General features: G+C 49.8%; 3 long non-coding RNA genes across 34 annotated transcripts; 1 reads left to right on the top strand and 2 right to left on the bottom strand.

The window, feature by feature from the left end:
- Positions 1–6346: 6346 nt before the first annotated feature.
- LOC127929183 (uncharacterized) lies at positions 6347–9094 on the top strand. Of its 3 annotated transcripts, none has more exons than XR_008133717.1 (4): positions 6347–7699; positions 8171–8291; positions 8359–8945; positions 8979–9094. It is a non-coding gene; the product is annotated as an uncharacterized LOC127929183 (long non-coding RNA). The 3 variants fall into 3 exon arrangements; XR_008133719.1 differs by having other exon boundaries at positions 6347–7765; XR_008133718.1 differs by having other exon boundaries at positions 6347–8291.
- Positions 9095–11294: 2200 nt separating this feature from the next.
- LOC127929182 (uncharacterized) lies at positions 11295–12202 on the bottom strand. 4 transcript variants are annotated; one of them, XR_008133715.1, is made up of 5 exons: positions 12062–12202; positions 11975–12018; positions 11713–11888; positions 11406–11669; positions 11295–11363 (listed from the first exon to the last, which is right to left on the bottom strand). It is a non-coding gene; the product is annotated as an uncharacterized LOC127929182 (long non-coding RNA). The 4 variants fall into 4 exon arrangements; XR_008133712.1 differs by lacking the exon at positions 11975–12018; XR_008133713.1 differs by lacking the exon at positions 11975–12018 and having other exon boundaries at positions 11757–11888.
- Positions 12203–13865: 1663 nt separating this feature from the next.
- Positions 13866–16309, bottom strand: LOC127929185 (uncharacterized). 27 transcript variants are annotated; one of them, XR_008133747.1, is made up of 5 exons: positions 16089–16309; positions 15844–15892; positions 15354–15745; positions 14796–15285; positions 14572–14749 (listed from the first exon to the last, which is right to left on the bottom strand). It is a non-coding gene; the product is annotated as an uncharacterized LOC127929185 (long non-coding RNA). The 27 variants fall into 27 exon arrangements; XR_008133743.1 differs by lacking the exons at positions 15844–15892; positions 16089–16309 and adding exons at positions 15746–15843; positions 15893–16081 and having other exon boundaries at positions 15354–15696; XR_008133725.1 differs by lacking the exon at positions 16089–16309 and adding an exon at positions 13866–13951 and having other exon boundaries at positions 14603–14749; positions 15354–16081.
- Between the last annotated feature and the right edge of the window lie 360 nt (positions 16310–16669).

The raw sequence follows: 16669 nt of genomic DNA, 5'->3' as shown, positions 1-16669 counted from the left end.
TGGCTGGAGTAACAGAGAGGATTACTGTCTGGAGTAACAGAGAGGCTGGCTGGAGTAACAGAGAGGATTGCTTTCTGGAGTAACAGAGAGGCTGGCTGGAGTAACAGAGAGGATTACTGACTGGAGTAACAGAGAGCCTGGCTGGAGTAACAGAGAGGCTGGCTGGAGTAACAGAGAGGATTACTGGAGTAACAGAGAGGATTACTGTCTGGAGTAACAGAGAGGCTGACTGGTGTAACAGAGAGGCTGACTGGAGTAACAGAGAGGCTGACTGGAGTAACAGAGAGGATTACTGTCTGGAGTAACAGAGAGGCTGACTGGAGTAACAGAGAGGATTAATGTCTGGAGTAACAGAGCGGCTGACTGGAGTAACAGAGAGGCTGACTGGAGTAACAGAGAGGCTGACTGGAGTAACAGAGAGGATTACTGTCTGGAGTAACAGAGAGGCTGACTGGTGTAACAGAGAGGCTGACTGGAGTAACAGAGAGGCTGACTGGAGTAACAGAGAGGATTACTGTCTGGAGTAACAGAGAGGCTGACTGGAGTAACAGAGAGGATTACTGTCTGGAGTAACAGAGCGGCTGACTGGAGTAACAGAGAGGCTGACTGGAGTAACAGAGAGGCTGACTGGAGTAACAGAGAGGATTACTGGAGTAACAGAGAGGCTGGCTAGAGTAACAGAGAGGATGGCTGGCTGGCTGACTGGCTGGAGTAACAGAGAGGCTGGCTAGACTAACAGAGAGCCTGTCTGGAGTAACAGAGAGGATTACTGGAGTAACAGAGAGGCTGGCTAGAGTAACAGAGAGGATGGCTGGCTGGCTGACTGGCTGGAGTAACAGAGAGGCTGGCTAGAGTAACAGAGAGGCTGGCTGGAGTAACAGAGAGGCTGGCTGGAGTAACAGAGAGGCTGGCTGAGTAACATAGAGGCTGGCTGGAGTAACAGAGAGGCTGGCTGAGTAAGAAAGAGGCTGGCTGGAGTAATAGAGAGGCTGGCTGTCTGGAGTAACAGAAAGGCTGTCTGGAGTAACGGAGAGACTGACTGGCTGGAGTAACAGAGAGGCTGGCTCGAGTAACAGAGAGGCTGTCTGGAGTAACGGAGAGGCTGGCTGGCTCGAGTAACAGAGAGGCTGTCTGGAGTAACAGAGAGGCTGGCTGGAGTAACAGAGAGGCTGTCTGGAGTAACGGAGAGGCTGGCTGGCTCGAGTAACAGAGAGGCTGACTGGAGTAACAGAGAGCCTGGCTGGAGTAAAAGAGAGGCTGTCTGGAGTAACAGAGAGGCTGGCTGGAGTAACAGAGAGGATTGCTGTCTGGCGTAACAGAGAGGCTGACTGTCTGGAGTAACAGAGAGGCTGGCTGGAGTAACAGAGAGACTGACTGTCTGGAGTAACAGAGAGGCTGGCTGGAGTAACAGAGCGGCTGACTGGAGTAACAGAGAGGATTACTGGAGTAACAGAGAGGCTGACTGTCTGGAGTAACAGAGAGGCTGGCTGGAGTAACAGAGAGGCTGACTGTCTGGAGTAACAGAGAGGCTGGCTGAGTAAAAGAGAGGCTGGCTGGCTGAGTAACAGAGAGGCTGGCTGGCTAACTAACACAGAGGCTGGCTGGCGGAGTAACAGAGAGGCTGGCTGGCTGGAGTAACAGAGAGGCTGGCTGGAGTAACAGAGAGGCTGTCTGGAATAACAGAGAGGCTGGCTGGAGTAACAGAGAGGCTGTCTGGAATAACAGAGAGGCTGGCTGGAGTAACAGAGAGGCTGACTGGAGTAACAGAGAGGCTGTCTGGAATAACAGAGAGGCTGACTGGAGTAACAGAGAGGCTGTCTGGAGTAACAGAGAGGATTACTGTCTGGAGTAACAGAGAGGCTGTCTGGAGTAACAGGGAGGCTGACTGGAGTAACAGAGAGGCTGTCTGGAGTAACAGAGAGGCTGTCTGGAGTAACAGAGAGGCTGACTGGAGTAACAGAGAGGCTGACTGGAGTAACAGAGAGGCAGTCTGGAGTAACAGAGAGGCTGACTGGAGTAACAGAGAGGATTACTGGCGTAACAGAGAGGCTGTCTGGAGTAACAGAGAGGCTGGCTGGTGTAACAGAGAGGCTGACTGGAGTAACAGCGAGGCTGACTGGAGTAACAAAGAGGCTGTCTGGAGAGGCTGGCTGGAGTAACAGAGAGGCTGGCTGAGTAACAGAGAGGCTGGCTGCAGTAACGGAGAGGCTGGCTGGAGTAACAGAGAGGCTGGCTGGAGTAACAGAGAGGCTGGCTGGCTGGAGTAACAGAGAGGCTGGCTGGAGTAACAGAGAGGCTGGCTGAGTAACATAGAGGCTGGCTGGAGTAACAGAGAGGCTGGCTGAGTAAAAAAGGCTGGCTGGAGTAACAGACGCTGGCTGGCTGGAGTAACAGAGAGGCTGACTGGAGTAACAGAGAGGCTGGCTGGAGTAACGGAGAAGCTGACTGGCTGGAGTAACAGAGAGGCTGGCTGGAGTAACAGAGAGGCTGGCTCGAGTAACAGAGAGGCTGTCTGGAGTAACGGAGAGGCTGGCTGGCTCGAGTAACAGAGAGCCTGTCTGGAGTAACAGAGAGGCTGGCTGGAGTAACAGAGAGGCTGGCTGGCTGGAGTAACAGAGAGGCTGTCTGGAGTAACAGAGAGGCTGACTGTCTGGAGTAACAGAGAGGCTGTCTGGAGTAACAGAGAGGCTGACTGGAGTAACAGAGAGGATTACTGGAGTAACAGAGAGGCTAACTGTCTGGAGTAACAGAGAGGCTGACTGGAGTAACAGAGAGGCTGACTGGAGTAACAGAGAGGCTAACTGTCTGGAGTAACAGAGAGGATGAAACTGTTAACAGTCCCAAGAAACTACTCCAACCTTCTCATCCGCCTCACCTCCCTCTTTATCCCATCACCAGACCTCTCCTCTCTGTTACTCCTCCCTCTTCATCCCATCACCAGACCTCTCCTCCTCCATCTTCATCCCTTTACCCAAACTTTCTCCTCCCACCTATCCACCTCCCATCACCAGACCTCTCATCCTCCCTCTTCATCCCTTTTCCTAAACTCTCTCACCCTCCCCCTCCCCCTCTCCTCATCCTCATACCCCTCTCCTCTCATTCCCCTTTTCTCCCCTCCTCTGGCCCAAATCACCTCTCCTGTCCTGCATGTTTTAATTGAATACTAGTTGATACAGTGCCAGGTTAGGCATCCTGGCTGAGTGTTGGCATGATGCTCTACACCTCTCTATACTTCCCTCCATCCTTCCCTTCTCTCTCTATACCTCCCTCCATCCTTCCCTTCTCTCTCTCTATCTCTCTCTCTCTCTATACCTCCCTCCATCCTTCCCTTCTCTCTCTCTATCTCCCTCTCTCTCTATACGTCCCTCCATCCTTCCCTCTCTCTCTCTATACGTCCCTCCCTCCCTGCCTCCCTCCCTCCCTCCCCCTCCCTGCCTCCCTCCCTCCCTGCCTCCCTCCCTCCCTCCCTGCCTCCCTCCCTCCCTCCCTCCCTCCCCTCCCTCCCTCCCTCCCTCCCTCCCTCCCCCCTCCCCCTCCCTCCCTCCCTCCCCCTCCCCTCCCTGCCTGCCTGCCCCCTGCCTGCCTGCCTGCCTCCTCCCTCCATTCCCTCCCTCCCTCCCTGCCTCCCTCCCTCCTCCCTCCCTCCCTCCCCTCCCTCCCTCCCCCTCCCTCCCTCCCTCCCTCCCTCCCTCCCTCCCCCTCCCCTCCCTCCCTCCCTCCTCCCTCCCTCCCTCCTGCCTCCCTGCCTGCCTGCCTCCTGCCTGCCTCCTGCCTGCCTGCCTCCCTCCATTCCCTGCATGCCCCTCCCTCCCTCCCTCCCTCCCTCCCTCCCTCCTCCCTCCCTCCCTCCCTCCCTCCCTCCCTCCCTCCCTCCCTCCCTGTCCAGTCCCAAGCAGCAGGCAACGTGGCTACTTATAGCGCCTTCATAAATCAAGCTGTCATTTTCCCGTCATGCTCGTTGGATTGCTGAGGCTCGTGGCGAATCGACTCGCAAGAGCTCTGCTCCCTACAAACTTTGGGGGAGATGCAGAGAGAGAGAGAATGGCAGCGAGAGAGAGAGGCGGGATGGCAGAGAGAGAGAGAGGGAGGGAGGCCAGAGAGAGAGAGAGAATGGCAGCGAGAGAGAGGGCGGGATGGCAGAGAGAGAGAGAGGGAGGGAGGCCAGAGAGAGAGAGAGAGAATGGCAGCGAGAGAGAGAGGTGGGAGGACAGGGAAAGAAGGAGAAAGAGGAGAGAGGGGGAACAGAGAAAGAGAGAGCGAGAGAGAGAGAGAAAGAGAGAGAGAGAGAGAGAGGGAGGGAGGCCAGAGAGAGGGAGGGAGGCCAGAGAGAGAGGGAGAAAGAGAGAGGGGAGGACAGAGAGAGAGAAAGAGAGAGGGAGAGAGGAGAGAGAAGGAGAAGGAGGGAGAGAGAGAAGGGGAGGGAGAGAGAGAAGAGGGGAGGGAGAGAGAAGAGGGGAGAGTGGGACAAAGAAAGAGAGCTAGAGAGAGAGATAGAGGGAGGTCAGAGAGAGAGAGAGGGAGAAAGAGAGAGAGAGTTTGAGAAGGAGAGGGAGAGAGGGGAGAGAGAGAGAGAGAGAGAGAGAGAGAGAGAGAGAGAGGGAGAGAGGGGGAGAGAGAGAGAGAGAGAGAGAGAGAGAGAGAGAGAGGGAGAGAGAAGAGAGAGAGAAAGAGAGAGGGGGGACAGAGAAAGAGAGAGATAAAGAGATAGAGGGAGGACAGAGAGAGAGGGAGAAAGAGAAGGAGAGAGAGAGAGAGAGAGAGAGAGAGAGAGGAGAGAGAGAACTAGCATTGTGTTCAGTATTGAGTCAGGACTGAATATGTTTTAGAGGAAACTAACATAGTTTTATACGGTTCCAGGTATGACAGACAGGGTAGCAAATGTCTGCATATCTGGTGGTGCGTTGAGCTGTTTACTAGAGTAACATACTAGAACAGAGTGTGGAAAAGTAGAGAGACTCTAAAACATGCTGAGAAACATGATAGGCTTTCCCAGTTCAGCAGTAAGGCTTCTACACAGTAGCTGACTGCCGCTGGAAATACTAGGTTAGGTTAATGCTAGGTTAATGCTAGGTTAGGTTAATGCTAGGTTAATGCTAGGTTAGGTTAATGCTAGTTTAGGTTAATGCTAGGTTAATGCTAGGTTAGGGTAATGCTAGGTTAATGCTAGGTTAGGTTAATGCTAGGTTAGGTTAATGCTAGGTTAGGTTAATGCTAGGTTAGATTAATATTAGGTTAGGTTAATGCTAGGTTAGATTAATACTAGGGCTAGGTTAATGCTAACCAGAAACCGTGGATTGATGGCAGCATTCGCGTGAAACTGAAAGCGCAAACCACTGCTTTTAATCAGGGCAAGGTGTCTGGCAACATGACCGAATACAAACAGTGCAGCTATTCCCTCCGCAAGGCTATTAAACAAGCTAAGCGTCAGTACAGAGACAAAGTGGAATCTCAATTCAATGGCTCAGACACAAGAGGCATGTGGCAGGGTCTACAGTCAATCACGGACTACAAGAAGAAACCCAGCCCAGTCACGGACCAGGATGTCTTGCTCCCAGGCAGACTAAATAACTTTTTGCCCGCTTTGAGGACAATACAGTGCCACTGACACGGCCTGCAACGAAAACATGCGGTCTCTCCTTCACTGCAGCCGAGGTGAGTAAGACATTTAAACGTGTTAACCCTCGCAAGGCTGCAGGCCCAGACGGCATCCCCAGCCGCGCCCTCAGAGCATGCGCAGACCAGCTGGCCGGTGTGTTTACGGACATATTCAATCAATCCCTATACCAGTCTGCTGTTCCCACATGCTTCAAGAGGGCCACCATTGTTCCTGTTCCCAAGAAAGCTAAGGTAACTGAGCTAAACGACTACCGCCCCGTAGCACTCACTTCCGTCATCATGAAGTGCTTTGAGAGACTAGTCAAGGACCATATCACCTCCACCCTACCTGACACCCTAGACCCACTCCAATTTGCTTACCGCCCAAATAGGTCCACAGACGATGCAATCTCAACCACACTGCACACTGCCCTAACCCACCTGGACAAGAGGAATACCTATGTGAGAATGCTGTTCATCGACTACAGCTCGGCATTCAACACCATAGTACCCTCCAAGCTCGTCATCAAGCTCGAGACCCTGGGTCTCGACCCCGCCCTGTGCAACTGGGTACTGGACTTCCTGACGGGCCGCCCCCAGGAGGTGAGGGTAGGCAACAACATCTCCTCCCCGCTGATCCTCAACACGGGGGCCCCACAAGGGTGCGTTCTGAGCCCTCTCCTGTACTCCCTGTTCACCCACGACTGCGTGGCCACGCACGCTCCAACTCAATCATCAAGTTTGCGGACGATACAACAGTGGTAGGCTTGATTACCAACAATGACGAGACGGCCTACAGGGAGGAGGTGAGGGCCCTCGGAGTGTGGTGTCAGGAAAATAACCTCACACTCAACGTCAACAAAACTAAGGAGATGATTGTGGACTTCAGGAAACAGCAGAGGGAACACCCCCCTATCCACATCGATGGAACAGTAGTGGAGAGGGTAGCAAGTTTTAAGTTCCTCGGCATACACATCACAGACAAACTGAATTGGTCCACTCACACTGACTGACAGCTTCGTGAAGAAGGCGCAGCAGCGCCTCTTCAACCTCAGGAGGCTGAAGAAATTCGGCTTGTCACCAAAAGCACTCACAAACTTCTACAGATGCACAATCGAGAGCATCCTGGCGGGCTGTATCACCGCCTGGTACGGCAACTGCTCCGCCCTCAACCGTAAGGCTCTCCAGAGGGTAGTGAGGTCTGCACAACGCATCACCGGGGGCAAACTACCTGCCCTCCAGGACACCTACACCACCCGATGTTACAGGAAGGCCATAAAGATCATCAAGGACATCAACCACCCGAACCACTGCCTGTTCACCCCGCTATCATCCAGAAGGCGAGGTCAGTACAGGTGCATCAAAGCTGGGACCGAGAGACTGAAAAACAGCTTCTATCTCAAGGCCATCAGACTGTTAAACAGCCACCACTAACATTGAGTGGCTGCTGCCAACACACTGTCATTGACACTGACCCAACTCCAGCCACTTTAATAATGGGAATTGATGGGAAATTATGTAAATATATCACTAGCCACTTTAAACAATGCTACCTTATATAATGTTACTTACCCTACATTATTCATCTCATATGCATATGTATATACTGTACTCTACATCATCGACTGCATCCTTATGTAATACATGTATCACTAGCCACTTTAACTATGCCACTTTGTTTACTTTGTCTACATACTCATCTCATCTGTATATACTGTACTCGATACCATCTACTGTATGCTGCTCTGTACCATCACTCATTCATATATCCTTATGTACATATTCTTTATCCCCTTACACTGTGTATAAGACAGTAGTTTTGGAATTGTTAGTTAGATTACTTGTTGGTTATCACTGCATTGTCGGAACTAGAAGCACAAGCATTTCGCTACACTCGCATTAACATCTGCTAACCATGTGTATGTGACAAATACATTTTGATTTGATTTGATTTGATTAGATTTGATGCTAGGTTAGATTAATACTAGGGCTAGGTTAATGCTAGGTTAGATTAATACTAGGGCTAGGTTAATTCTAGGTTAGATTAATACTGGGGCTAGGTTAATGCTAGGTTAGATTAATACTAGGGCTAGGTTAATGCTAGGTTAGATTAATACTAGGGCTAGGTTAATGCTAGGTTAGATTAATACTGGGGCTAGGTTAATGCTAGGTTAGATTAATACTAGGGCTAGGTTAATGCTGGGTTAGATTAATACTAGGGTTAGGTTAATGCTGGGTTAGATTAATACTCGGGTTAGGTTAATGCTAGGTTAGATTAATACTGGGGCTAAGTTAATGCTAGGTTAGATTAATACTAGGGCTAGGATAATGCTAGGTTAGGTTACTGCTAGGTTAATGCTAGGTTAATGCTAGGTTAGGTTACTGCTAGATTAATGCTAGGTTAATGCTAGGTTAGGTTACTGCTAGGTTAATGCTAGGTTAGATTAATACTAGGGCTAGGTTAATGCTGGGTTAGATTAATACTAGGGCTAGGTTAATGCTAGGTTAATGCTAGGTTAGGTTACTGCTAGGTTAATGCTAGGTTAATGCTAGGTTAGATTAATACTAGGGCTAGGTTAGATTAATACTGGGGCTAGGTTAATGCTAGGTTAGATTAATACTGGGGCTAGGTTAATGCTAGGTTAGATTAATACTAGGGCTAGGTTAATGCTAGGTTAGATTAATACTGGGGCTAGGTTAATGCTAGATTAATACTGGGGCTAGGTTAATGCTAGGTTAGATTAATACTAGGGCTAGGGCTAGGTTAATGCTGTAACGGCGTTCTTCGTTTGTCGAAAGAGAGTCGGACCGAAATGCAGCGTGGTGGTTACTCATGACTTTATTGGAAAAAGCAACACATGAAATAACTATTACAAAATACAAAACAACAAACGAAACGTTAAACCTATTACAGCCTATCTGGTGAACACTACACAGAGACAGGAACATGAAACCTAATTACAGCCTATCTGGTGAAACTACACAGAGACAGGAACAATCACCCACCAAATACACAGCGAAACCAGGCTACCTAAATACGGTTCCCAATCAGAGACAACGAGAATCACCTGACTCTGATTGAGAACCGCCTCAGGCAGCCAAGCCTAACTAGACACACCCCTAATCAGCCGCAATCCCAATAATACAAAAACCCAAAACGAAATACAACATATAAACCCATGTCACACCCTAGCCTACCAAAAATATAACGAAAACACAAAATACAATGACCAAGGCGTGACAAATGCTAGGTTAGATTAATAATAGAGCTAGGTTAATGCTAGGTTAGATTAATACTAGGGCTAGGTTAATGCTAGGTTAGATTAATACTAGGGCTAGGTTAATGCTAGGTTAGATTAATACTGGGGCTAGGTTAATGCTAGGTTAGATTAATACTAGGGCTAGGTTAATGCTAGGTTAGATTAATACTGGGGCTAGGTTAATGCTAGGTTAGATTAATACTGGGGCTAGGTTAATGCTAGGTTAGATTAATACTAGGGCTAGGTTAATGCTAGGTTAGATTAATACTGGGGCTAGGTTAATGCTAGGTTAGATTAATACTAGGGCTAGGTTAATGCTAGGTTAATGCTAGGTTAGCTCCAGGTTAGGGAGAGGGTGAAGTGTTAGGGAGTCAGGGGCTGACCCGACACACACTCTCACCCCAAACACGCTGAGGGCGGGTAAGGAGCTGACCCCAAACACACACAGCTCACACACACACACTCTCACCTTACACACCCCCTCTGTCCCTCACCCCTCACCACCTCTGTCCCTCACCCCTCAGGACCCCACACACCCTCTACAGAGCAGAGTCATCCCTCTCACCACCTCTGTCCACTCAGCACCCCACACCCCCTCTGTCCCTCACCCCCTCTGTCCCTCACCCCTCAGGACCCCACACACCCTCTACAGAGCAGAGTAATCCCTCTCACCACCTCTGTCCCCTCAGCACCCCACACCCCCTCTGTCCCTCACCCCTCTGTCCCTCACCCCTCAGGACCCCACACACCCTCTGTCCCTCACCCCTCAGGACCCCACACACCCTCTGTCCCTCACCCCTCAGGACCCCACACACCCTCTGTCCCTCACCCCTCAGGACCCCACACACCCTCTACAGAGCAGAGTCATCCCTCTCACCACGTGGACAGAACCCCACTCATGACCTCCAGAGAGGGAAGAAGAGGAGAGAAGGAGAGGAGAGAGAGAACAAGGGAGAGGGATAAGAGAGAAGGAGAGGAGAGAGAGAACAAGGGAGAGGGATAAGAGAGAAGGAGAGGAGAGAGAGAACAAGGGAGAGGGATAAGAGAGAAGGAGAGGAGAGAGAGAACAAGGGAGAGGGATAAGAGAGAAGGAGAGGAGAGAGAGAACAAGGGAGAGGGATAAGAGAGAAGGAGAGGAGAGAGAGAACAAGGGAGAGGGATAAGAGAGAAGGAGAGGAGAGAGAGAACAAGGGAGAGGGATAAGAGAGAGAGGGAAATAGAGATATACCGAGAGAAAGAGAGAGAGAGAAGAGAGAAAGAGAGAGAGAGAAAGAGGGAAATAGAGATATACAGAGAGAAAGAGAGAGAGCGAAAGAGAGAGAGAAAGAGAGAGAGAAAGAGAGAGAGAAAGATAGATATACAGAGAGAGAGAGAGAGAGAGAGAAAGAAAGAGAGAGAGAGAGAGAGGGAAATAGAGATATAAAGAGAGAAAGAGAGAGAGAAAGATAGAGAAAAGTAAGAGTAATGATGGAAGGTGACAGAAGTCCTCCACCTGTTCTACTATCTCACCCCTCCTCACCCCCCTCACCCCTCCTCATCATGACTGTCCTGGCCTTGTCCCAACAGCTGAAACAATGTCCCCAAACAGACTTCACTTCTCCCCCTCCCTGTCTCCCCTGAGTCTCCTATGACCAATCCAACCACCGACCCTCGCCATAGAAGAGAGGCCAGTGGAGTCAGGAGATTTCATGGGGCTGGAGAATGAACTGAAGCACAGGCTGGAGGAATGGGGGGGAGGAGGAGGATGAACTGAAGAACAGGCTGGAGGAATGGGGGGGGGAGGTATACAACGACCCATGCAGTCCCCTGAGTCTTCAAATACTGCCATTAACATCCAGCCATATGTTGTTACACACAGACACACAGACTGTCTGGAATCACAGACAATTCCTCTCTGCAGCTCAACTGAAAACACCATCCATCCCCTCCTAACCACGCACTGCAAACACCTAGAAGCACAGACTGTAGGCTAATTATGCTGAACCTTTCCCACTATGAATACCAGGTTAACTGAGGGACAGACAGTGTGGTGAAGAAGGAGAAACAGCACCTCTTTAACCTCAGGAGGCTGAAGAAATTCAGCTCGGCCCCTAACTTCTACAGATGCACCATTGAGAGCATCGTGTCGTGATGTATCACCGCCTGGTATTGCAATCGCACCGTCCACAACCGCAGGAGACATGTGAGATGGTGCGGTCAGCCTAACGCATCACCGGGGGCACACTGCCTGTCCTCCAGGACAACTACAGCCCCCGGTGTCACAGGAAGGCCAAGGATATCATTAAGGACCTCAGCCACCCCATCCAAGACCTGTTCACCCCGCTATCATCTAGAAGGCGAGGTCAGTACAGGTGCATCAAAGCTGGAACCAAGATACTGAAAAACAGCTTCTATCTCCAGGCCATCAGACTGTTAAATAGTTCAGGGAAGGTAACTAGCCTCCCCCCAGTACCCTGCCCTGAACCTTAGTCACTGTTACTAGCCTCCCCCCAGTACCCTGCCCTGAACCTTAGTCACTGTTACTAGCCTCCCCAGTACCCTGCCCTGAACCTTAGTGACTGTTACTAGCCTCCCCCCAGTACCCTGCCCTGAACCTTAGTCACTGTTACTAGCCTCCCCCCAGTACCCTGCCCTGAACCTTAGTCACTGTTACTAGCCTCCCCCCAGTACCCTGCCCTGAACCTTAGTCACTGTTACTAGCCTCCCCCCAGTACCCTGCCCTGAACCTTAGTCACTGTTACTAGCCTCCCCCCAGTACCCTGCCCTGAACCTTAGTGACTGTTACTAGCCTCCCCCCAGTACCCTGCCCTGAACCTTAGTGACTGTTACTAGCCTCCCCCAGTACCCTGCCCTGAACCTTAGTCACTGTTACTAGCCTCCCCCCAGTACCCTGCCCTGAACCTTAGTCACTGTTACTAGCCTCCCCCCAGTACCCTGCCCTGAACCTTAGTCACTGTTACTAGCCTCCCCCCAGTACCCTGCCCTGAACCTTAGTCACTGTTACTAGCCTCCCCCCAGTACCCTGCCCTGAACCTTAGTCACTGTTACTAGCCTCCCCCAGTACCCTGCCCTGAACCTTAGTCACTGTTACTAGCCTCCCCCAGTACCCTGCCCTGAACCTTAGTCACTGTTACTAGCCTCCCCCCAGTACCCTGCCCTGAACCTTAGTCACTGTTACTAGCCTCCCCCAGTACCCTGCCCTGAACCTTAGTCACTGTTACTAGCCTCCCCCCAGTACCCTGCCCTGAACCTTAGTCACTGTTACTAGCCTCCCCCCAGTACCCTGCCCTGAACCTTAGTCACTGTTACTAGCCTCCCCCCAGTACCCTGCCCTGAACCTTAGTGACTGTTACTAGTATCCCCATACTGCCCTGAACCTTAGTCACTGTATTCTAGCCTGGCTCACCATACTGTTTAACCTTAGACTGTTTCTAGCCTGGCTCCCATACCCTTTAACCCACGTTAGACTGTATTCTAGCGATGGCTCACCATACTGTTTAACCCACGTTAGACTGTGAACCTTAGTCATGGCTCACCATACTGTTTAACCCAGTTAGACTGTATTCTAGCGATGGCTCACCATACTGTTTAACCCATTACTGTATTAACCCAGCTCACCATACTGTTTAACTTAGTATGTATTCTAGCGATGGCTCACCATACTGTTTAACCCACGTTAGACTGTATTCTAGCGATGGCTCACCATACTGTTTAACCCACGTTAGACTGTATTCTAGCGATGGCTCACCATACTGTTTAACCCACGTTAGACTGTATTCTACTGTACTGTTTAACCCACGTTAGACTGTATTCTGGCTCAACCATACTGTTTAACCTCACCATTAGAACTGTACTGTCTAGCGATGGCTCACCATACTGTTTAACCCACGTTAGACTGTATTCTAGCGATGGCTCACCATACTGTTTAACCCACGTTAGACTGTATTCTAGCGATGGCTCACCATACTGTTTAACCCACGTTAGACTGTATTCTAGCGATGGCTCACCATACTGTTTAACCCACGTTAGACTGTATTCTAGCGATGGCTCACCATACTGTTTAACCCACGTTAGACTGTATTCTAGCGATGGCTCACCATACTGTTTAACCCACGTTAGACTGTATTCTAGCGATGGCTCACCATACTGTTTAACCCACGTTAGACTGTATTCTAGCGATGGCTCACCATACTGTTTAACCCACGTTAGACTGTATTCTAGCGATGGCTCACCATACTGTTTAACCCACGTTAGACTGTATTCTAGCGATGGCTCACCATACTGTTTAACCCACGTTAGACTGTATTCTAGCGATGGCTCACCATACTGTTTAACCCACGTTAGACTGTATTCTAGCGATGGCTCACCATACTGTTTAACCCACGTTAGACTGTATTCTAGCGATGGCTCACCATACTGTTTAACCCACGTTAGACTGTATTCTAGCGATGGCTCACCATACTGTTTAACCCACGTTAGACTGTATTCTAGCGATGGCTCACCATACTGTTTAACCCACGTTAGACTGTATTCTAGCGATGGCTCACCATACTGTTTAGACTGTATTCTAGCGATGGCTCACCATACTGTTTAACCCACGTTAGACTGTATTCTAGCGATGGCTCACCATACTGTTTAACCCACGTTAGACTGTATTCTAGCGATGGCTCACCATACTGTTTAGCTGCCCTACGTAATAGACTGTATGTCTGTAGGGAACATTTAGCTCACCATACTGTTTAACATCTGGCCCTGTGTCTGTATTTAGCTGCACCTGGCTCATCTGCTACCCTGTGTCTGTAGGGACCATTTAGCTGCACTGATAACATCTAGCCCTGTGTCTGTAGGGAACATTTAGCTGCACCTACGATAACATCTGCTGCCCTGTGTCTGTAGGGAACATTTATTGCTAGCGATAACATCTGCTGCCCTGTGTCTGTTTTACTGCCACGATAACATCAGACTGCCCTGTGTCTGTAGGGAACATTTAGCTGCACCTACTGATAACATCTGCTGCCCTGTGTCTGTAGGGAACATTTAGCTGCACCTACGATAACATCTGCTGCCCTGTGTCTGTAGGGAACATTTAGCTGCACCTATTAACCCATCTGCTGCACCCACGTTATCTGCTGCCCTGTGTCTGTAGGGAACATTTAGCTGCATGATAACATCTGCTGCCCTGTGTCTGTAGGGAACACTTAGCTGCACCTACGATAACATCTGCTGCCCTGTGTCTGTAGGGAACATTTATTAGCCCTGTGTGGGAACACCTACGATAACATCTGCTGCCCTGTGTCTGTAAACATTTAGCTGCACCTACGATAACATCTGCTGCCCTGTGTCTGTAGGGAACATTTAGCTGCACCTATGATAACATCTGCTGCCCTGTGTCTGTAGGGAACATTTAGCTGCACCTATGATAACATCTGCTGCCCTGTGTCTGTAGGGAACATTTAGCTGCACCTATGATAACATCTGCTGCCCTGTGTCTGTAAACATTTAGCTGCCCCTACGATAACATCTGCTGCCCTGTGTCTGTAGGGAACATTTAGCTGCACCTACGATAACATCTGCTGCCCTGTGTCTGTAGGGAACATTTAGCTCTATGATAACATCTGCTGCCCTGTGTCTGTAGGGAACATTTAGCTGCACCTAGGATAACATCTGCTGCCCTGTGTCTGTAGGGAACATTTAGCTACCCTAATAACATCTCCTGCCCTGTGTCTGTAGGGAACATTTAGCTGCACCTACGATAACATCTGCTGCCCTGTGTCTGTAGGGAACATTTAGCTGCACCTACGATAACATCTGCTGCCCTGTGTCTGTAGGGAACATTTAGCTGCACCTACGATAACATCTGCTGCCCTGTGTCTGTAGGGAACATTTAGCTGCACCTATAACATCTGCTGCCCTGTGTCTGTAGGGAACATTTAGCTGCACCTACGATAACATCTGCTGCCCTGTGTCTGTAGGGAACATTTAGCTGCACCTACGATAACATCTGCTGCCCTGTGTCTGTAGGGAACATTTAGCTGCACCTACGATAACATCTGCTGCCCTGTGTCTGTAGGGAACATTTAGCTGCACCTACGATAACATCTGCTGCCCTGTGTCTGTAGGGAACATTTAGCTGCACCTACGATAACATCTGCTGCCCTGTGTCTGTAGGGAACATTTAGCTGCACCTACGATAACATCTGCTGCCCTGTGTCTGTAGGGAACATTTAGCTGCACCTACGATAACATCTGCTGCCCTGTGTCTGTAGGGAACATTTAGCTGCACCTATGATAACATCTGCTGCCCTGTGTCTGTAGGGAACATTTAGCTGCACCTACGATAACATCTGCTGCCCTGTGTCTGTAGGGAACATTTAGCTGCACCTACGATAACATCTCCTGCCCTGTGTCTGTAGGGAACATTTAGCTGCACCTATGATAACATCTGCTGCCCTGTGTCTGTAGGGAACATTTAGCTGACATTTGGCCCTATGATAACACCTACGATAACATCTGCTGCCCTGTGTCTGTAGGGAACATTTAGCTGCCCCTACGATAACATCTCCTGCCCTGTGTCTGTAGGGAACATTTAGCTGCACCTACGATAACATCTGCTGCCCTGTGTCTGTAGGGAACATTTAGCTGCACCTACGATAACATCTGCTGCCCTGTGTCTGTAGGGAACATTTAGCTGCACCTACGATAACATCTGCTGCCCTGTGTCTGTAGGGAACATTTAGCTGCACCTACGATAACATCTGCTGCCCTGTGTCTGTAGGGAACATTTAGCTGCACCTATGATAACATCTGCTGCCCTGTGTCTGTAGGGAACATTTAGCTGCACCTACGATAACATCTGCTGCCCTGTGTCTGTAGGGAACATTTAGCTGCACCTACGATAACATCTGCTGCCCTGTGTCTGTAGGGAACATTTAGCTGCCCCTATGATAACATCTGCTGCCCTGTGTCTGTAGGGAACATTTAGCTGCACCTACGATAACATCTCCTGCCCTGTGTCTGTAGGGAACATTTAGCTGCACCTACGATAACATCTGCTGCCCTGTGTCTGTAGGGAACATTTAGCTGCACCTATGATAACATCTCCTGCCCTGTGTCTGTAGGGAACATTTAGCTGCCCCTATGATAACATCTGCTGCCCTGTGTCTGTAGGGAACATTTAGCTGCCCCTATGATAACATCTGCTGCCCTGTGTCTGTAGGGAACATTTAGCTGCACCTATGATAACATCTGCTGCCCTGTGTCTGTAGGGAACAGGGTGCGATGTGGGACAGATCCCAGCTGTAGATATGTGATTGGGAACAGCAGGAGTAGTGGAGCACCTGTGTTCAGCAGTGAGTCATAATGCACACACACACACACACACACACACACACACACACACACACACACACACACACACACACACACACACACACACACACACACACACACACACACACACACACACACACACACACACACACACACACACAGACACACACACACACACACACACACACACACACACACATGTTGTGTGTCTGACTCCCTCCCTCCCTCTCTTGGTTTAACTTAAGATGTTTTACCTCTCTCTCTGTCTGTCTGTCTGTCTGTCTCTCTCTCTGTCTGTCTGTCTGTCTGTCTGTCTGTCTGTCTGTCTGTCTGTCTGTCTGTCTGTCTGTCTCTCTCTCAAATCAATTTCAATTCAAGGGGCTTTATTGGCATGTGAAACATATGTTAACATTGCCAAAGCAAGTACAGTAGATCATAAACAAAAGTGAAATAAACAATAAAAATTAACAGTGAACATTACACTC

The sequence above is a fragment of the Oncorhynchus keta genome, unplaced genomic scaffold, assembly GCF_023373465.1.
Source record: "Oncorhynchus keta strain PuntledgeMale-10-30-2019 unplaced genomic scaffold, Oket_V2 Un_scaffold_5491_pilon_pilon, whole genome shotgun sequence".
In the NCBI taxonomy this organism is placed as follows: Eukaryota; Metazoa; Chordata; class Actinopteri; order Salmoniformes; family Salmonidae; genus Oncorhynchus; species Oncorhynchus keta.
Note: the sequence above shows the minus strand (reverse complement) of the source record. Positions and strands in the feature narration are given on the sequence as shown.